Source organism: Nothobranchius furzeri, chromosome 7 (assembly GCF_043380555.1).
Source record: "Nothobranchius furzeri strain GRZ-AD chromosome 7, NfurGRZ-RIMD1, whole genome shotgun sequence".
NCBI classification, from domain to species: Eukaryota; Metazoa; Chordata; class Actinopteri; order Cyprinodontiformes; family Nothobranchiidae; genus Nothobranchius; species Nothobranchius furzeri.
In genome coordinates, this window is record NC_091747.1 from 58,139,666 (window position 1) to 58,154,936 (window position 15,271).

Genomic DNA, 15,271 nt, shown 5'->3' on the forward strand with positions numbered 1-15,271 from the left:
TAAATTCCATTTTTACCTTCTGTTAGTGAATCAGATACAAAACATTAAGCAAGCATCTCAACTTCCTCAGAATAACACGTCTTTAGGGTTAATGGGAACCATAAGTGGAACAGCTAATGGTTTAAAGAGATGGTCAGAGGTCATGCCGGCTATTAATGATGCCTCTTAACAAAAAGCACGTGGAGGATCCGTCCAATCACCGTCAGCTGGAGCCTATGCACGTTCCGCCTCTTTGAAATACCTAAAGTAATTCATTTTTGGCATTTTCTACGTCATCTTTACTTGACAGTATTTTATGTTTTGCACCAGTGAAATAATTTAACCAAAAACAGGAAACTTTGTGGAAAAAATACATATAAAAACTAAGAAGGTTTGACGAGAACATCTGTTTACTTTATCTGACACATCCGAATCTAAAAGCTCTAAAAATGGAAAACAGAAAATGTGGCTGAGGCTCCAGATTTAACGGAGTCTTGCCTCTGGATATGTATGTTAATGCTCTACCCTGCTCACATTTGTTGGCACCATCGCCGTATTCAAAGTGCAGGCGCGCCGCAGCTTAAAGGTTTTTGAAGTGTTTAGCAGCCGCTGAGCTTTGAGTGTAAAAGTTCATCAATCCTTTCAGCCATGTGTGCCTTTCCACGGGAGCTTGCTGCACGACGGGGTTGGTCTTACAGAGGTGGAAATGCGACCGACCCAAGACCTGCGTCATTATTCCTCCACTTTTGTTCAGGTTTACCGCGTTCCCGCTGCCTCGGACCGCAGCTCCATCAGTTCTGTAGAAGTTAATTATAGGAGCCAAGCTGCTGAGAGGTTGAGGCAACGCTTTTTTTGCCTGAACGCTGGATATACACCGAGTCTGGCAACGCCACCGAGCATTGTCTGCTGTGATAAAATATGGACGGAAGTGCTGCTAGGCAAATCGTTTATCAGCCAGGTTTAGCATAAATGAAAGCCTGAGCTATCTGCATAGGTTGTGTGAGCTTAGTTTAGTGTGGCCGGCCCCATTTGTTGTGTATAAACGGGCATGCAGGCTGTCGCCCCTGTGGGACGTGATCAATCACATATCGCCTGCTTTGCTCTCTATCGGCTTTGGGCAAATCTATTCAAAATATTAAAACTATTATTTCAGACCAACGTTAAATGTATGTGTTGCTGCTTTGTACTCTCCCTGCCTTTGTCTGGTTCACTAAAACACTAAGAAACAGTCGTTTTCCACGTTTTTCTTCAATCAAGTTGAGTTAAGGCCTGAAAAGTTCGAAGTTTGAACTTGACGCTTCTTAAATCCATCATTCGTTCTCAACCCTGGACATGGCAGCATTTGGAGCATGAGCAGACACGTTTGCTCGCTACAAAGGGCTCTTTAAAATAACCCATTTCCAATTTGCCTTAATGAGGCCATTCAAGCTGTCACCGGCACTCTGAGAAAGGCACTCTGCTAACCTGTCAATTTGTGAAGAGAAAGGAGGATGAGATGAAGGGATGTGAGAAAAGGAGGAACAAACGGGTTTAAATAAGTGCAGAAAGGTTAAGAAAAGATGATAATAGTAGAGCTTCAGGCGGAAAAAGAAATGGAGTGTTATTAGTTTGTCTGGATCTTAGTTAAGATTCCTTTGAACACGTCGAGTATTTACACAACCAGACAAAGACAATAATCGACACTTGAAGAGACTTTTGGCCATTCTGAATCTGTGTCTGTGTAAAACTTAAGAATTATTTACATCTGAGTTTAATGAACGGCCTCAACTTAGAGAAACTGAGTTTACGTCCAACAAGACTGATGAGCTAACAGCTAGGCTGAGTGCTGCCATATTTGCTTGGTGAGTACACATCCGGGGTTTCCCCTGGTTTTCAAAGTTTCACGGTGGTAGCAGCTAGCGGGGGAGAAGTCAGGAGTGGATTGCTGCTGCTGGAGCTCCGCTGTTGCCGAACCAAATTCACAGAGCCAGGCATCTGGGGCAAATGTTACTGCACATTATACTCGTTTGTTCACTTTATTAATATTGACAGGCACAATTTCAAACTGCCAGTGTGCATTGTGGTATTTTCCATTAATTACCGTCGTCAAAACAATGAGAAATAGACTTTCATTGACCCAAAATGTGAAATGCAATTGTTTCATAATTCTCTACAGTTTACATGCAGGTGTAGTTCAGTTACAGATGATTATGATTGCATCAAAGGAAATTTACATATATTTTATTTGACATTAATTGCTTTATATTATAGTCGACTAAAATAAGACTACAAATCAGATTCCGGCTCTTGGAGAGTTCAGACGCTTTTTTTCCTCCTCTCCTCCCTATTTTACCCCAAGGGTCTTTGTCTGTCTTTGGGTGTACGGCGCTTCTGCATTTTTTCTGGAAACTGGAAAGTATTAAAAATGGACCTGGTCAGTTGGTCTCTCAATGCGATTGACAAGATTTTTTCAACGATGAGAACGGGAGAAGGGGCTCCCGGATGCCCCTCTGGGACAGAGCCAGCTGGGCATATCATGGACTCCTGGAAACAGTGGAACCTGATCTGCCTCTCTCAGCTGTCTGTAGAGGATTCTGAAGACGGCTGGATATTCGTGGTGTTGGTGTCAGGTTTCGTGCTTTTTGGCCTGAGTAGTAATCTGGCTTACCGGAAATTTAACGAGCTGTCGAGGAATATTGGCTCAATCCCGGAGCTCAGGGATGGATTACACCACGTTGTGAACGCACAAACTCATATAATTGTTGAGATGAGTCGTAAGCTTGTAACTTTGGCTGAGATTCAGACTCTGGCACAGAAGGTGGATTCGATCAAGGAGAAAGTTAACGTATCAGCACAGATTGGGATAGATTAATTTACTCCATTATCGGATCTAGAGAGCTTGGAGATCAACAGAACTTTAAGACAGAGAGGAAATTATCTCTGTCTGGCCCCAAAACAAGTTCTTATCTGAATCTGGTGCCCTTGAGCCTGTGAGGCTGGAGATTACGCCACCTCAGAAGAAATGTGGAATGCAGCCGTTGCCATGGCAACTCTGTCTCCCTACCCCAGCCTGGGCGGGACTGCGACCGGTGAAGGCCGTGGAATCATTCCAGGAGTCATTGTGCTCTCTAAACTCAACTACCTCCCTCCCCTGTCCAAACGGAGGTGACGAGCGCTGCTTATCGTGGCTGCATGCACTGATGTGAGGAAAGTCCCCAACCCCACCTCCACACCTAGCATAGCAAAGCTGCCCTCTCTGTGGAGGGTAACTCTGAAGTGTGTTTTTTTCCTCCACCTGAACCAATCCTCATGTATAAACCCCTCTGATCTCTATTAAGGTAGCACGACTTGGGTTGCAAATGACCACAGTCACCAATTCTTGTCATGTGTCTATATGTATGTATGTCTGATCTCAGAATTGTGTATACTGAAACTCTAATTTCTTTCTGGGATTAATAAAGTATCTTTGAATTGAATTGAAATAAAACAAATTGGATGACAAATTGTGACTAAAACTAAAGCTATTATGTGTGCTGTTATGTAAATGACTTTAGTAATATCACAATAAAACTATGGTGGTTATTTGCATTCATTTTCTACTGGAGACACACGTAGCGAAGGTCCGATAAATTACCCGGATGTTCTGATGGTGGAAACGAGCCTCAAGATGATCATGTAGTTCCTGCCTAAGTGGTGGTCCGCGTAAAAGTCAAATTTATACTTTTGACAATCGTCTTTTAGCAATTCATCGGAAACATTTGCCGTATCGACATTGCACACAATGATAGCACCTCAAATTAATTTAGCATAAAGAGTACAGCCCTAGTTAAAAGCTTCATCGCCGAGTCGAGCAAAGTCACTCTCATAAAACTTCTCAGAGTTAGTCAGTTTCAAAGGAAAAGCCCCTTAGTGCATGGCTATTAACACGTAATCACAAGTGGTACAATAATGACAAATGCCCTTAATTTTTTTTAGAGGGCAAGGTAGACGCCGGTGTCCGGGCCTCGTCTTCGGAGGAAAACACAGAGGGAACTTAGGCGTTAGATGATGCGTTTAATTCACACAGGAATACATTAATATGATAGTCAGTGGAGCGGCAAAGCCCTCAAGTAAGGTTCTCTCATTAGTATGTTTCTCTATTTCTTTTTTTAATTATTCAACAAAAAGAGGAGCTGCGTGACAGATGTATTGGCTGTGTCAAGAAGGGATGATTTGAATTTGAATTGTGCATAAAGTCGTGCAATTATAAGAGCTCATTTGTGTGTGTGAACAAAATATTTGCCTCTAATGAGTGTTGGCTCTGAAGCATGTGTCAAATCAGGGGTTAGGTTTTAATGCATTGTTTATTCTTTTTCCAAGTAGCCTCCTCTTTTTTTTAGAGGAGTGTCATAAATATTAAACAAATACACAATGTGAGAGAACGCATTTGTCTGGGCATCGACGGTGACCTGCTAATGCAACACTTGGAGACAGCCCCGACGAGTTTCCCCTCTCCCCTTATCGGATTCTCCGACTCCAAAAGCATACCATTTAGCAAGTGCAATGCTCCGTGCAGGCTCGATGCTTGTACGAGTCACTCTCGGTTCATCTCACTATCGGCTCACTTTAGTGTTGTCGTAACTGGTTGGCGAGGCTTTCATCATACTTATAAAGTAAACACCTGATCTGCACACACTGAGGAATTATTGTCTCCTGGGCTCTTCATGATCGCACCAGCCGAGCCAAAGGTGTGACAGCGGGGAATTATTGATGGCATTCTCCTTGTAAATGCCTAAAACATCAACATTGCAAAAACGATAAACATTTTTAAGCTTTATCTCCAGTTTCTAAACTTTCACTGATCAACACATGAAAGGAGCTTGTGGGCTGTGAAGACTGTTTTGTATAGATGTGTAATGAACAAAGCCAGGGCTGTTAGGATTTATTAAAATAAAACATCTCTTCAAATCGTGTCACCTGCTGTATTAAAGGGACTTTTAAGCCAGGTTTGTGTGGCCTAGCAAGAATAGTCTGACCACGGACCACTGACAGCTCTTAGCCGTGGGGCGGGATCTACGGTCGTCTTTAAAACGGTCTCCGCATGCTATTGGATAACAACGTGATGTGCTCACCGCTACAAATTTCAGTCCAACAAGGCAGTCTGCCAAACTCTGTCAACGAAGATGCAAACAGAAGCCCAAGTCTAAAACGGTCCAAAGATGATTCCAAAGCCGTGTCAAACAAGCCTTCGCCATCTTTGTTTTTTCAGTAACATCCCGCCCACCAACAGAGTGCCGATCGGCCCGCCAAATCCCTAGAGCGCCGAGATTGGACCGCTGCAGAGCAGTTGCCATCGTAGCTTCACGGAGTCATTCTAGAATCCCGCCTACCCGATTGATAGAGCGCTGATTGGCCCACCAAATCAACTGAGCGCTGTGATTGGACTGCTACGGATGTCCGCCAACAGGGAAATCTGCCATGCATCTTGCAAGAAGCAGGGACGAGGACTAAAATACATGTTTTTTCTAAATAAACGTGCTGTGATTGCCCAGCCACATGACTGGCTTGGGCTGTGGAGGCTCCATTCGAGCGTTTCTTGAACAAAATAAAAAGCTTAATTATTTTGCTTCGGAAAATGACGGTCCAGATTCTAGGCCAAGTTTGGTGTGTTTATGTGTGAACATTATAAATACTATATTATATATTTTAGTTAGCTCTCTGAACATCCTTTACATGGGGGGAAAGTGATTCCAACAGGATTGATACGCTAATGGCTAGTCAGAATACAGCCAAGAAGAAAGAAGGTTTAAAACTCATATTCGATTGTTTTCTCAACAGTTCCGGTTCTGTTCATACCTTTATGGACAGAATTTCTAGGCGCAGCCGTGGTGTGGAGTGTGTCGAGTTTGGTGGCAGGAGAATCTCGTCTCTGCTTTTTGCGGATGATGTGGTCCTCCTAGCTTCATCCAGCTCTGACCTTCAGCTCTTGCTGGGTAGGTTCGCAGCCGAGTGTGAAGCGGCTGGGATGAGGATCAGCACCTCCAAATCTGAGACCATGGTTCTCGACCGGAAAAGGGTGGCTTGCCAACTCCGGGTCGGGAGAGAGGTCCTACCTCAAGTGGAGGAGTTTAAGTATCTCGGGGTCTTGTTCACGAGTGAGGGTAGGAGGGATCGGGAGATCGACAGGCGGATTGGTTCGGCGTCTGCAGTGATGCGGACGCTGAGCCGATCTGTCGTGGGGAAGAGGGAGCTGAGCCAGAAAGCCAGGCTCTCGATTTACCGGTCGATCTACGTCTCAATCCTCACCTATGGTCATGAGCTTTGGGTAATGACCGAAAGAACGAGGTCGCGGATACAAGCGGCCGAAATGAGTTTCCTCCGTAGGGTGGCCGGGCTCAGCCTTAGAGATAGGGTGAGGAGCTCGGACATTCGGGGAGGACTCTGAGTAGAACCGCTGCTCCTCCGGATCGAAAGGGGTCAGTTGATTGGGCATCTGGTCAGGATGCCTCCTGGACGCCTCCCTGGGGAGGTGTTTCGGGCATGTCCTGCCGGCAGGAGGCCCCCGGGTCGACCCAGGACACGTTGGAGAGGTTACATCTCCAATCTGGTCCGGGAACGCCTTGGGGTCCTGCCGGAGGAGCTGGTGGAGGTGGCCGGGGAGAGGACGGTCTGGAGCTCCCTAGTTGAGATGCTGTCCCCGCGACCCGGACCCGGATAAGCGGAGGAAGACGACGAGAATGTGTGAATGCCTTGTGAGTTGTTCTCTGTGCAAAAAAATAAATTAATTAACTCTCTGGTGCTCCTGTTGCAGGAAGTAGAAGTTAGCTTGCTAAATACTGTAGCTCCTCTGGCTAACTACAAGTTAGTAAACATAACTATAGCACTGTTGTTTTGATGCTGCTTTTAAGATGTGAGCTTTTCCATATTCTCGTTATTGTTGTGTTTTAATTTTCCTTGACACAGTTAACTACCTCGAGCTCCACTGCTTTGACTTGAGGTTAACAACAACCTCCTGCAAAAGGTTAGGCAGGTAATTCATCGCCTGATTAGGCCCACTCTGCAATTAATCATGCTTAAATGAATCCCCTTGCAGAGCGATCATTTAGGAATGATGATTAATGGAGGCGTCAGACATGTTGCACACGCCTATCCTTATTGGGCAGCTCCATTAATTGGTGTCACCGGTGTCAAAAAAACAAAAAATGTCCAAAAAGCTTCCACACCCTAAAACAGAGCTGAGGACATTGTAAATAGATTGCGTCTCTTAGTTTTGTTCCTCTGCTTTTGTTCCTCTTTGAAAAGCCAGCTGCAGCACGGCGGAAGAGAGTTTCTGGGAAACCGGCGCACATCAAAATACAGGTGCAAGGTCAAGAGGACGAGCGGCACACCTTGTGGGCACGAGGGACGCCGTGTGAGACAGTTGTGTGTCAGAAAATGTTGAGTCAATTAATTACTGAACCTGGCAAGAGATCAGTCGTTCCAGTAAGGTGATCCCATCTCCGACAGGCGGCACATTGCGACAGTAACCGGTGACAATGTTAATCGCCAACACAACAGCAGGATAATTCCCACATGTCATTAGTCTACATTTTAATTCATAGAAAAACTCACTTTTCTAAACTCACTTAATTATGTACTTACACTTAATTATAGACCCCCTCCACCCGCCTGTCCTCTTCCCCAGTTTGTTGTCAGTGCCACAGATGGAGGGGGAAAAAACATATTTATTTTGGGGAAAGACGAAATAAAATGAGGACTCCACCTGGGAAAGGAGCGGCACGTCTCTGCTGAGTTGAGCCGCGTCTGGTAGGAATTTACTGGATTAGCTCAGTCACAAAATGTGAGATGAACCACATTGTCAATCACCCTCAGGGCAGAGCGGGAGAGGAAGAGCTGTCAATCAAAGCAGGCCTTCAATCGTCCCATTCACATCGCCTCCTGGAATCAGTCTCTCCCGCTGACTGCTCTTTGACATTTAACGCACTGGGGCCACGGAGATGGGAAAGGAAAAAACAACCTCAGATCTTCACTTTCTTTCTTTCCTTCTTTTCCCTGCGTCAGTCTGCTTTTGTGCTTTAGCTGAGGCAGATATGTGTTTAAAGTAATGATACTGTTAATTTAGAGGGAGACAATTACCAGGTAGAGACTGCGGTAAAGCTAAAAAGTTGCACCATCTCCACTGGTGGCAAAAGTCGGAGCAATATGCGGGACCTTGCGAGTCATAAATTACCAGAAGGGGACATATGACTGATTTTATTAAGTTATAATAGTTCAATGGAGTTCTTTGCACTAAATCCATCTCACATGAAGCAATTTCAGCTGATTTTTTCCAGGCATTTTCAGTACCTTCCAGAATGAGCTGTTTCAGGGCTCTGTCACTTTTATAAAACAAGCTGGAGCTGGCCACGCCTACCCATCCCCGCTCAGGCTGCTATAAGCCGAGAAGCTCCGATATCTGGGAGGGGTTCAAAGTAAAGCCGCACTGGCTCTCTCTTGCCCGTGAAAGGCAGTTCTATGCTAATTTCTCCATTTGTGACATCACAAAAGGGACCTTTGTGAAATGGCTTGTTTTATGCACATAAAATCAAACAGACAAAACGGACGGGTTGGTTTTTGTCTTGTTATGCAGTAGAGACCCACAGGACAGCACAGAGGAATGCAAAAGGAGAGTTGTGCACAATATGTCACATTCAATAATTCACTGCCAGATTAAAACATCTAGCTCCCCTGTAATACCGTTTCTTTCAGGTCTCTATTTTGATGCATCATAAAACTCCTAAAGAACATACATTTGCAGAAGCTCCAGTAACAAGCGCACTCCAGTTGTGTATGCAGCCCAGAAAAAAGAAATGGCACCTAAAAAAAATGGCTAATCTGCTGAACAGATAATACCTCCTGCTGGTAAAATAGAGTCGTCGTTTCTTCTTCTTCTGTGTGTTTTCTGCCGTCTTGTTTGTATTCCAGGCCACTCGCCTGGCTCTGACTGAGGTATACAGAGTCATTGCTCTTTTGGCTCCAGCCCTGACACTTGTGCCCCCAAGTGTGGACTCCTTAGCCGCGATCTGATCAGCATCTTTATAGTTTATCAGCCTTGGGGTTCAATTTTGGCTTGGATGCTTTTACAAATGAACGCAATCACTGGTGAGCCTTCGCATCCTGATTGCATTGAGAGAAGCGGGCGGAGGAAAGTTTAGTGGATTATCGTGCCACTTGAGGATGGAGCACAAACACACTCAGGCAGGCGCAGAGGGGGTGGAGGGGGGACTCCTGTCCCTCCCTCCCCCTGCCTGGGCTATTGGCACTCGCTGCTTGTACTCTGTCTTATTTCACTAAAATAATATAATTGTCTCCCATCTTATTGCTTGTAAAGCCATCTTCTGTCCGCAGGCGATGTGTGTGATCAATGTACTATCTAACAGAATCAATTCTTCCAGGAATACCTTGTGTTTGTGAAATGATCCCAGGCAGCTGCAGCAAAAGACTTGGCTGAAAGTGGGATCTTGAGGTACTCGGATTAGTTTAGCGACTTGGACCCTCCAGTTCACGTTGAACAGTATGGCTCCTCGCCCATTTCTCATGTTCCTCACTCTCTGTGTGTGCGTGCGTGTGTGTGTGTGTGTGTGTGTGAAGCATGCTTCAAGGGAATTCACTTTCATATTGCCCGTTCCTGCATCATCCGTTGAACATCTTCTAAGCAGTTTACTCCACATGTAACCGCTTCAGTTCTGGGCCTCATGAGATGTTTGCAAGTGTGTGGGAAAACGGTAATAAATGTCGTGTCATCTGTTGGGAAGAACACAAAACAGATCTCTTGAATTTTCCAAGGAAACAGAATTTGATCCTATCACTCATGGCATTTATGTGTCTGCGTGGCTCCATGTGTGCATTTCATTTATCAGCAGTGACATTAATGGTCGTCTTTAATACTTGCTGTGAGAAACATTTCACGTCTTGTATAGAAAAAGGGAAGCGGGCCGTTTGTGTTGTTTTGTGCACTTAATAAAATTTCCTGCAATAAAAATTTGGCAGACTTTCGTCTGAAATAAATTACATAATACAAGTAAAAGAGCCTAAAGACAGAGAGAATGAATGAATCACCTGCTCCCAATGTGCACTCCTATATCTCTACAGCTAAACAGTGATATTTATCAGGAGGATCGGAGAGAGTAATAGGGCTAAAAACTCATACAGATGGGAAACGGTGGAAATAGACATATTTGCAGATGAAAACTAGAGATGGACAACTGAGGAGTGAGATCAGATCGTGGAAAATACTTTTGACGGGTCAGGCTTTTGGGATCTGAACTGGAAATCTCTGACCTTTGCACTGATTGAGTTTGTTTTTGCAGATGCACGAATGTGGAAGTTGCATGTTCATCAAAATGGAGAGTGTGGGTGACGTTTGAAGCCTCCTGTTGAAGAATGGCGTCTATTGAAATGGAAAAAAGCATTTAGTGTTGTCTTCGTACAACACAAATGAAATAATCCCGTTTTACAGCGCTGGGATTGGAACCCACGTAGGGTAGGAATAGCTCCTTAGTGTACCACGTTCCTTCTGTAAGGATCCAGGTGTGCTTCAGCTGCAGTGATTGTTCCAGCTTTGATTTAATTCACGGGAGAACAGCGTCACCAAACTGTCTCTCGATAAGATCGCTGCTGTGATCGAGTTGCGTTTTATTGCATTTGTGACTTGAGTTCAGTCTGTTGCTTTGCAGTTTACCTGAGAACGGCTCAGCCAGCATGAGAAGTCGGCTCTGAAATCCTTTCATTTCCTTTGTGAAACCACATGTTGTCTCATATTAGCTGGATAAAGCACCCGAGTGCCTTCATGTCTCTGCACCTCCGACCTGGCTGAGCTCTCCGTTCTTTCCCTTCCTCTCACTTGTTTACTTTGCTGCAGTCTTATTGTGATGCGTTTTGTTTTCCCTTTATTTACCCCCCCCCCCCCCCCCCCCCCCCCCCAGTATGGGTAGGCTCTGCGTCGCCGGGCCCTGGGTCCGTTTTTTGGGTAGCACAGGAAGTGAAACTGTAACACAGAGTTCACTGGTAATTGGCCACGGTCACGCTAACCAAACAGGAAGGAATCTGCAACTGATTAGAATTCTTCCTCCTGCAATAATACCCCGCTCCTCAACCCCCCCGCCCGCCCGCCCCCGCAAAATTAATTACATTTGGGGTCTATTCCCACTATTGGTTTTCCTGTTTTGAAGCTACGTTATAAAGGGACAAATCCCAAGACAACACAGAGAAGCTAGTTTTTCAATTACAGAGACAGACTAAGTCAAAAAGGGTTGAAGAGGCACAGACAGGCATCCGTCTCACCCTCCATCCAGATGGGGGGGGGGGGGGGGGGGGGGGCTGCGCTGATCGGTCCAGACGAAAACTGCTGAATAATCTGACACACACACACACACACACACTTACACTTCCTGGTCTCTTCTGTCCTCAACACACTACAAGTGTTTTACTCTTTTTGTTAAAGGAAATCATTTCTCTGTGAAGTACATTTTATTTAACATCATGAGATTTAAAGAGCAAGTCACCCCCAAATCAACTATTTTTTTCTGATAAACTATATAAATGTGTGTCTAATCGTGCTGCAGACACGTGTAGTCAATAGTTTTGTACTTTAGTGCATTTTTGTTAAAATTTAAATTTTCTGCCTGAAACTGGCAGTGTTGTGCCGTTGTCAGGTAAAAACTCTGCAGTGCAATTTAATTTAAATCTGCCATCGCTATTGGCTAAGAGGTATGCTATGATGTAAACTGGTACATTATGATGTCACAATGTCGTGAGTGTGTGTATTTGTTAGCGGCTCCACTCTCTCGGTCTGCTAGGCAACAGCATTTGTTGCATTTTTCAAACATGAAGTGGGAGTGAAGTATGCTTCTTGTAAGGGGTGACTTGCTCTTTAAGACGGCTTATTTAGCAGCTAACATTTTAAATTTCAACACATTTTTATTCCGTGTTTACACTGCAAAAAACCGATTTCCAAGAGAGTTAGAAAAGCCCTTTTTAATTCGTGTCGGCTTATTTTAAATCTAAAAAGAAAAAAATGCTCTTTTTGGCAAAACCATGAAGTAAATATTCTTATATATGCGATTACATTTTGTTTTTGTTTTAAAAACTGCCAACGAGTTAAGAAAAGTTGTTCTGCTAGAGTTCTTAAAACTATAAAAATAATTGAATGTTACATTAATCTGTTTCTTTTTAAGTGGTGCTGTTCTGTTTATTTTTGGAGCACAAATAACCTAAAATGTCTTAAAAAAAGAGTTTTTTTTACTGTCTTGAAAATCAGTTTTTGCAGTATAACAGCCAATTCAAGCCAGATGTTTTTGCAGACTAATAATTTGTATCAGTGACGGGACCCAATAAAGGAAGCTTATTTATAAAATGTTTATAATATAGCTGCATCCTAACGCATAAAACCACTGCACGATCAGAAACAACTGTAGGATGTCCCCATGAAAGGAACGTTTTCTTCCCCTCCAGTTCTGCAGAAACCAAAGTAAAGCCTGTGTGAACATCCTTTCAGAGTTTTTCTTCACACGAGCGTTCTCCTGGTGGTGACAAAGTCGTTTCACAAAGGACGTTAAGCACATAAGAGCTCCGGGATCCCCGTGATGCTCATGAAATGCTAGAATATTGTAGCGTTTGGCGCATTTTTCAAAATAATGTGGAAATAAAATTAAGAAGATACATTTTCATCTTCACAGAGAGAAGCGCCAGAGCTGTTTCAAAAATAAATGAATCCCTAACAATGTTTTTGATGTCCTATATTTAAATTTGTACGGTTACTTACATTACTCCTACTTCCCCGGTCTTGGAACTAATCCGACTGATATGGAAATGGGGTGCTGCGTTTTATGACTGAGTTGCAGAGACACAGAAAGGAATGAAAGCGCAGGTTCGCTCCTGCTTTAAATGTGCAAACACAGATTTTTAGAATCATATGGTTTCATGGAGAAGGTTAGAGAGGATTACACACACCAGCAGCAGCTCCACAATGAGCCACTCTTTCATACTGGACATAAAAGGGTTCATTAGGAACAAATAGAAAAATATCAATTCAGTCACAGACATATTAAACATCAGCTTACGTGTTTTATGAGCCAGCTATGTTGTAAAATTGTTTTCTTTATTTAAATGTATTTGTAAAAAGACTCAAAGCGCTAAACGGCAAAGAACTATTCAAACGATGAATTTAAACTTCATTTAAAGGAATTTAAAATGTATTTTCAGACCTTTAAAAAGCACTGGGAGTGTAACTTTTTATTTTAACAGGTTATTTCAACACAATATCTAAAATACATACCATAGATTTTTAATCATTTTATTTCTCTTTGCATTAATTTATTTCCTAAATTTCATAAAGAACTTTGAGGTGTTTTCTAAAGCTCAGCCCCATTACTCACACGTGTCGTGCAGCCATGTAACATTCATACCGGTATCTCCGAGCTTCCTGCTCTCTACTGAGCGAGTCCCTCTCTGCACAGACTCCCCTCCTTTTTTATCTTAAGCAGGATTTTAAAATCATCACTTACCAGCTCTCCTCCACAGCTACACAGCCGCTCCAGCTTGTGTTGCCTGTCATCGGGGCTGAAAATCGGGGAATGGGCTGGAAATTGGAACCATCGAGGATGCCGTCCTGGAAAAAAAAAAAGGAGGAAATCAAAGTTAAACGGGATCATGCATGCCGAGAGAATGTTTAACCAAAGGGCAAAGCGGAAGCTGGAGATAACAAAGAGAAAAGTGCTTAATGTTGTGTTCCTGCAGTCTGCTTGGAGTCGTGCATGAGTGTATCTGTCGGGAGGAGAGGGGTGTGTCACTTGTCGATGCACATTTACCTCAAACACTTGAAAACACAATTAAATCTAAAGAAAACCTCTTTATTTATTATTAAACTGATGATTTGGAATGGTCATGCATGCATCTGAGGGTATACTTTAAAACGCCACTAAGGAATGCATGTAGCAGTGTGCATGCACAGATGTTTGTGCAGCCGATGACGGGCCTTGCAAAAGACTCACCGTCATGATGCCACATCTGACAGAAATGTTTGAAGTGGTGCACCGCGAACAATTAATCTTGCACCTGTGATTGTGCGGAGCGCCGGCTGATGCATAGCCCACACGACAACTTCAGACAGGATTCCTACCCCACCCAGTCAGCCTATGGTTTAGGTGGCAGACAGTTAAGCCTTTGTTTTAACATGAGAGGGAATCAGAGTGTTTAAAGCAACACTAAACATTAGTAACACTTTAAGCTAGTGCTGTCTAACTGGTGTCGGTGTATCCTGAACCATAAACTTTACACTGGACAGCGGTCTGTAGCCTTCTGCTGAACAGAAACTCCAGTTTTGTGGCATGAGTAGGTTCACTAGCGGGATACTGTTTTACAGCAATAGCCGTCCACTGTGCCGGTAGCTAATATAAAAGCTAGCAGTTAGCATTTTCAGTTTGCCGACCTTCAATTTAAAGCACGAGAAGAAGAAAAAGATTTTTACTTTTTTGTTGGCATCATGGTGGAAGAAAAGTATGAGTATGAAAAGTATAAATGACCTGCACTTGTGTAGCGCGGTGCTACACAAGTGCAGGTCTACTAGCTACTAGCTACTAGCGCCCCTCAGAGTAAGGACTCCAAAGTGCTTTACACTACAGTGTATCATTCATCCATTCACACACACATTCACACACTGATGGTGATGAGCTACGATGTAGCCACAGCTGCCCTGGGGCGCACTGACAGAGGCGAGGCTGCCGAGCACAGGCGCCACCGGTCCCTCCGACCACCACCAGCAGGCAAGGTGGGTTAAGTGTCTTGCCCAAGGACACAACAGCAGAATTCTCTGTCTGGAGCCGGGATCGAACCTGCAACCTTCCGATTACTGGACAACCCGCTCAACATGTTGAGCTACTGCTGCCCCTAAGGGTCAAAGGAAATGAAGCAAAGAGCTAAAAGAGTGATCATCGGCGTGGACTGCACTCGTTTGAGGAAGATGAAGGCTACAAAACCGCAGACTGATGGTGACCTAGTTTTGTTGCTACTGGACTTGTAATAATTTTTTAGTTAAGTATCTTATTTTGTGTCGGTGTTAGCTCCTTGTTTGCTTGTTGTTAGCACTAGCTACAGCAGGCTGCAGCAGGGTTGCAATTCTGCTTTCAACCATAGGAGGTAGATGCAGAAAACTTCTTGCATTGCTTGGCGATGCAGGTATATGAACTCTGTGTGATTACGTATTCATTTCATTTATCTGCTAATAACAAAGGAGGACGTGAAGGCAACTGCTGATTATCAGATGTTTGATTAAACTGGTGTTTATCGCCTGAGCTGT

The 15,271-nt window shown here is 43.9% G+C and overlaps 1 long non-coding RNA gene across 1 annotated transcript in view; it reads right to left on the minus strand.

Moving 5' to 3' along the window:
- Window positions 1–301: 301 nt before the first annotated feature.
- LOC129167075 (uncharacterized) overlaps window positions 302–15,271 on the minus strand; it is a 29,285-nt gene continuing 14,315 nt past the window's right edge. The window contains exons 2-3 of the long non-coding RNA XR_008565908.2: window positions 13,482–13,585; window positions 302–9,720 (exon numbers count right to left, since the gene is read on the minus strand). This is a non-coding gene — a long non-coding RNA (uncharacterized lncRNA). The remainder of the gene's footprint in view (window positions 9,721–13,481; window positions 13,586–15,271) is intronic.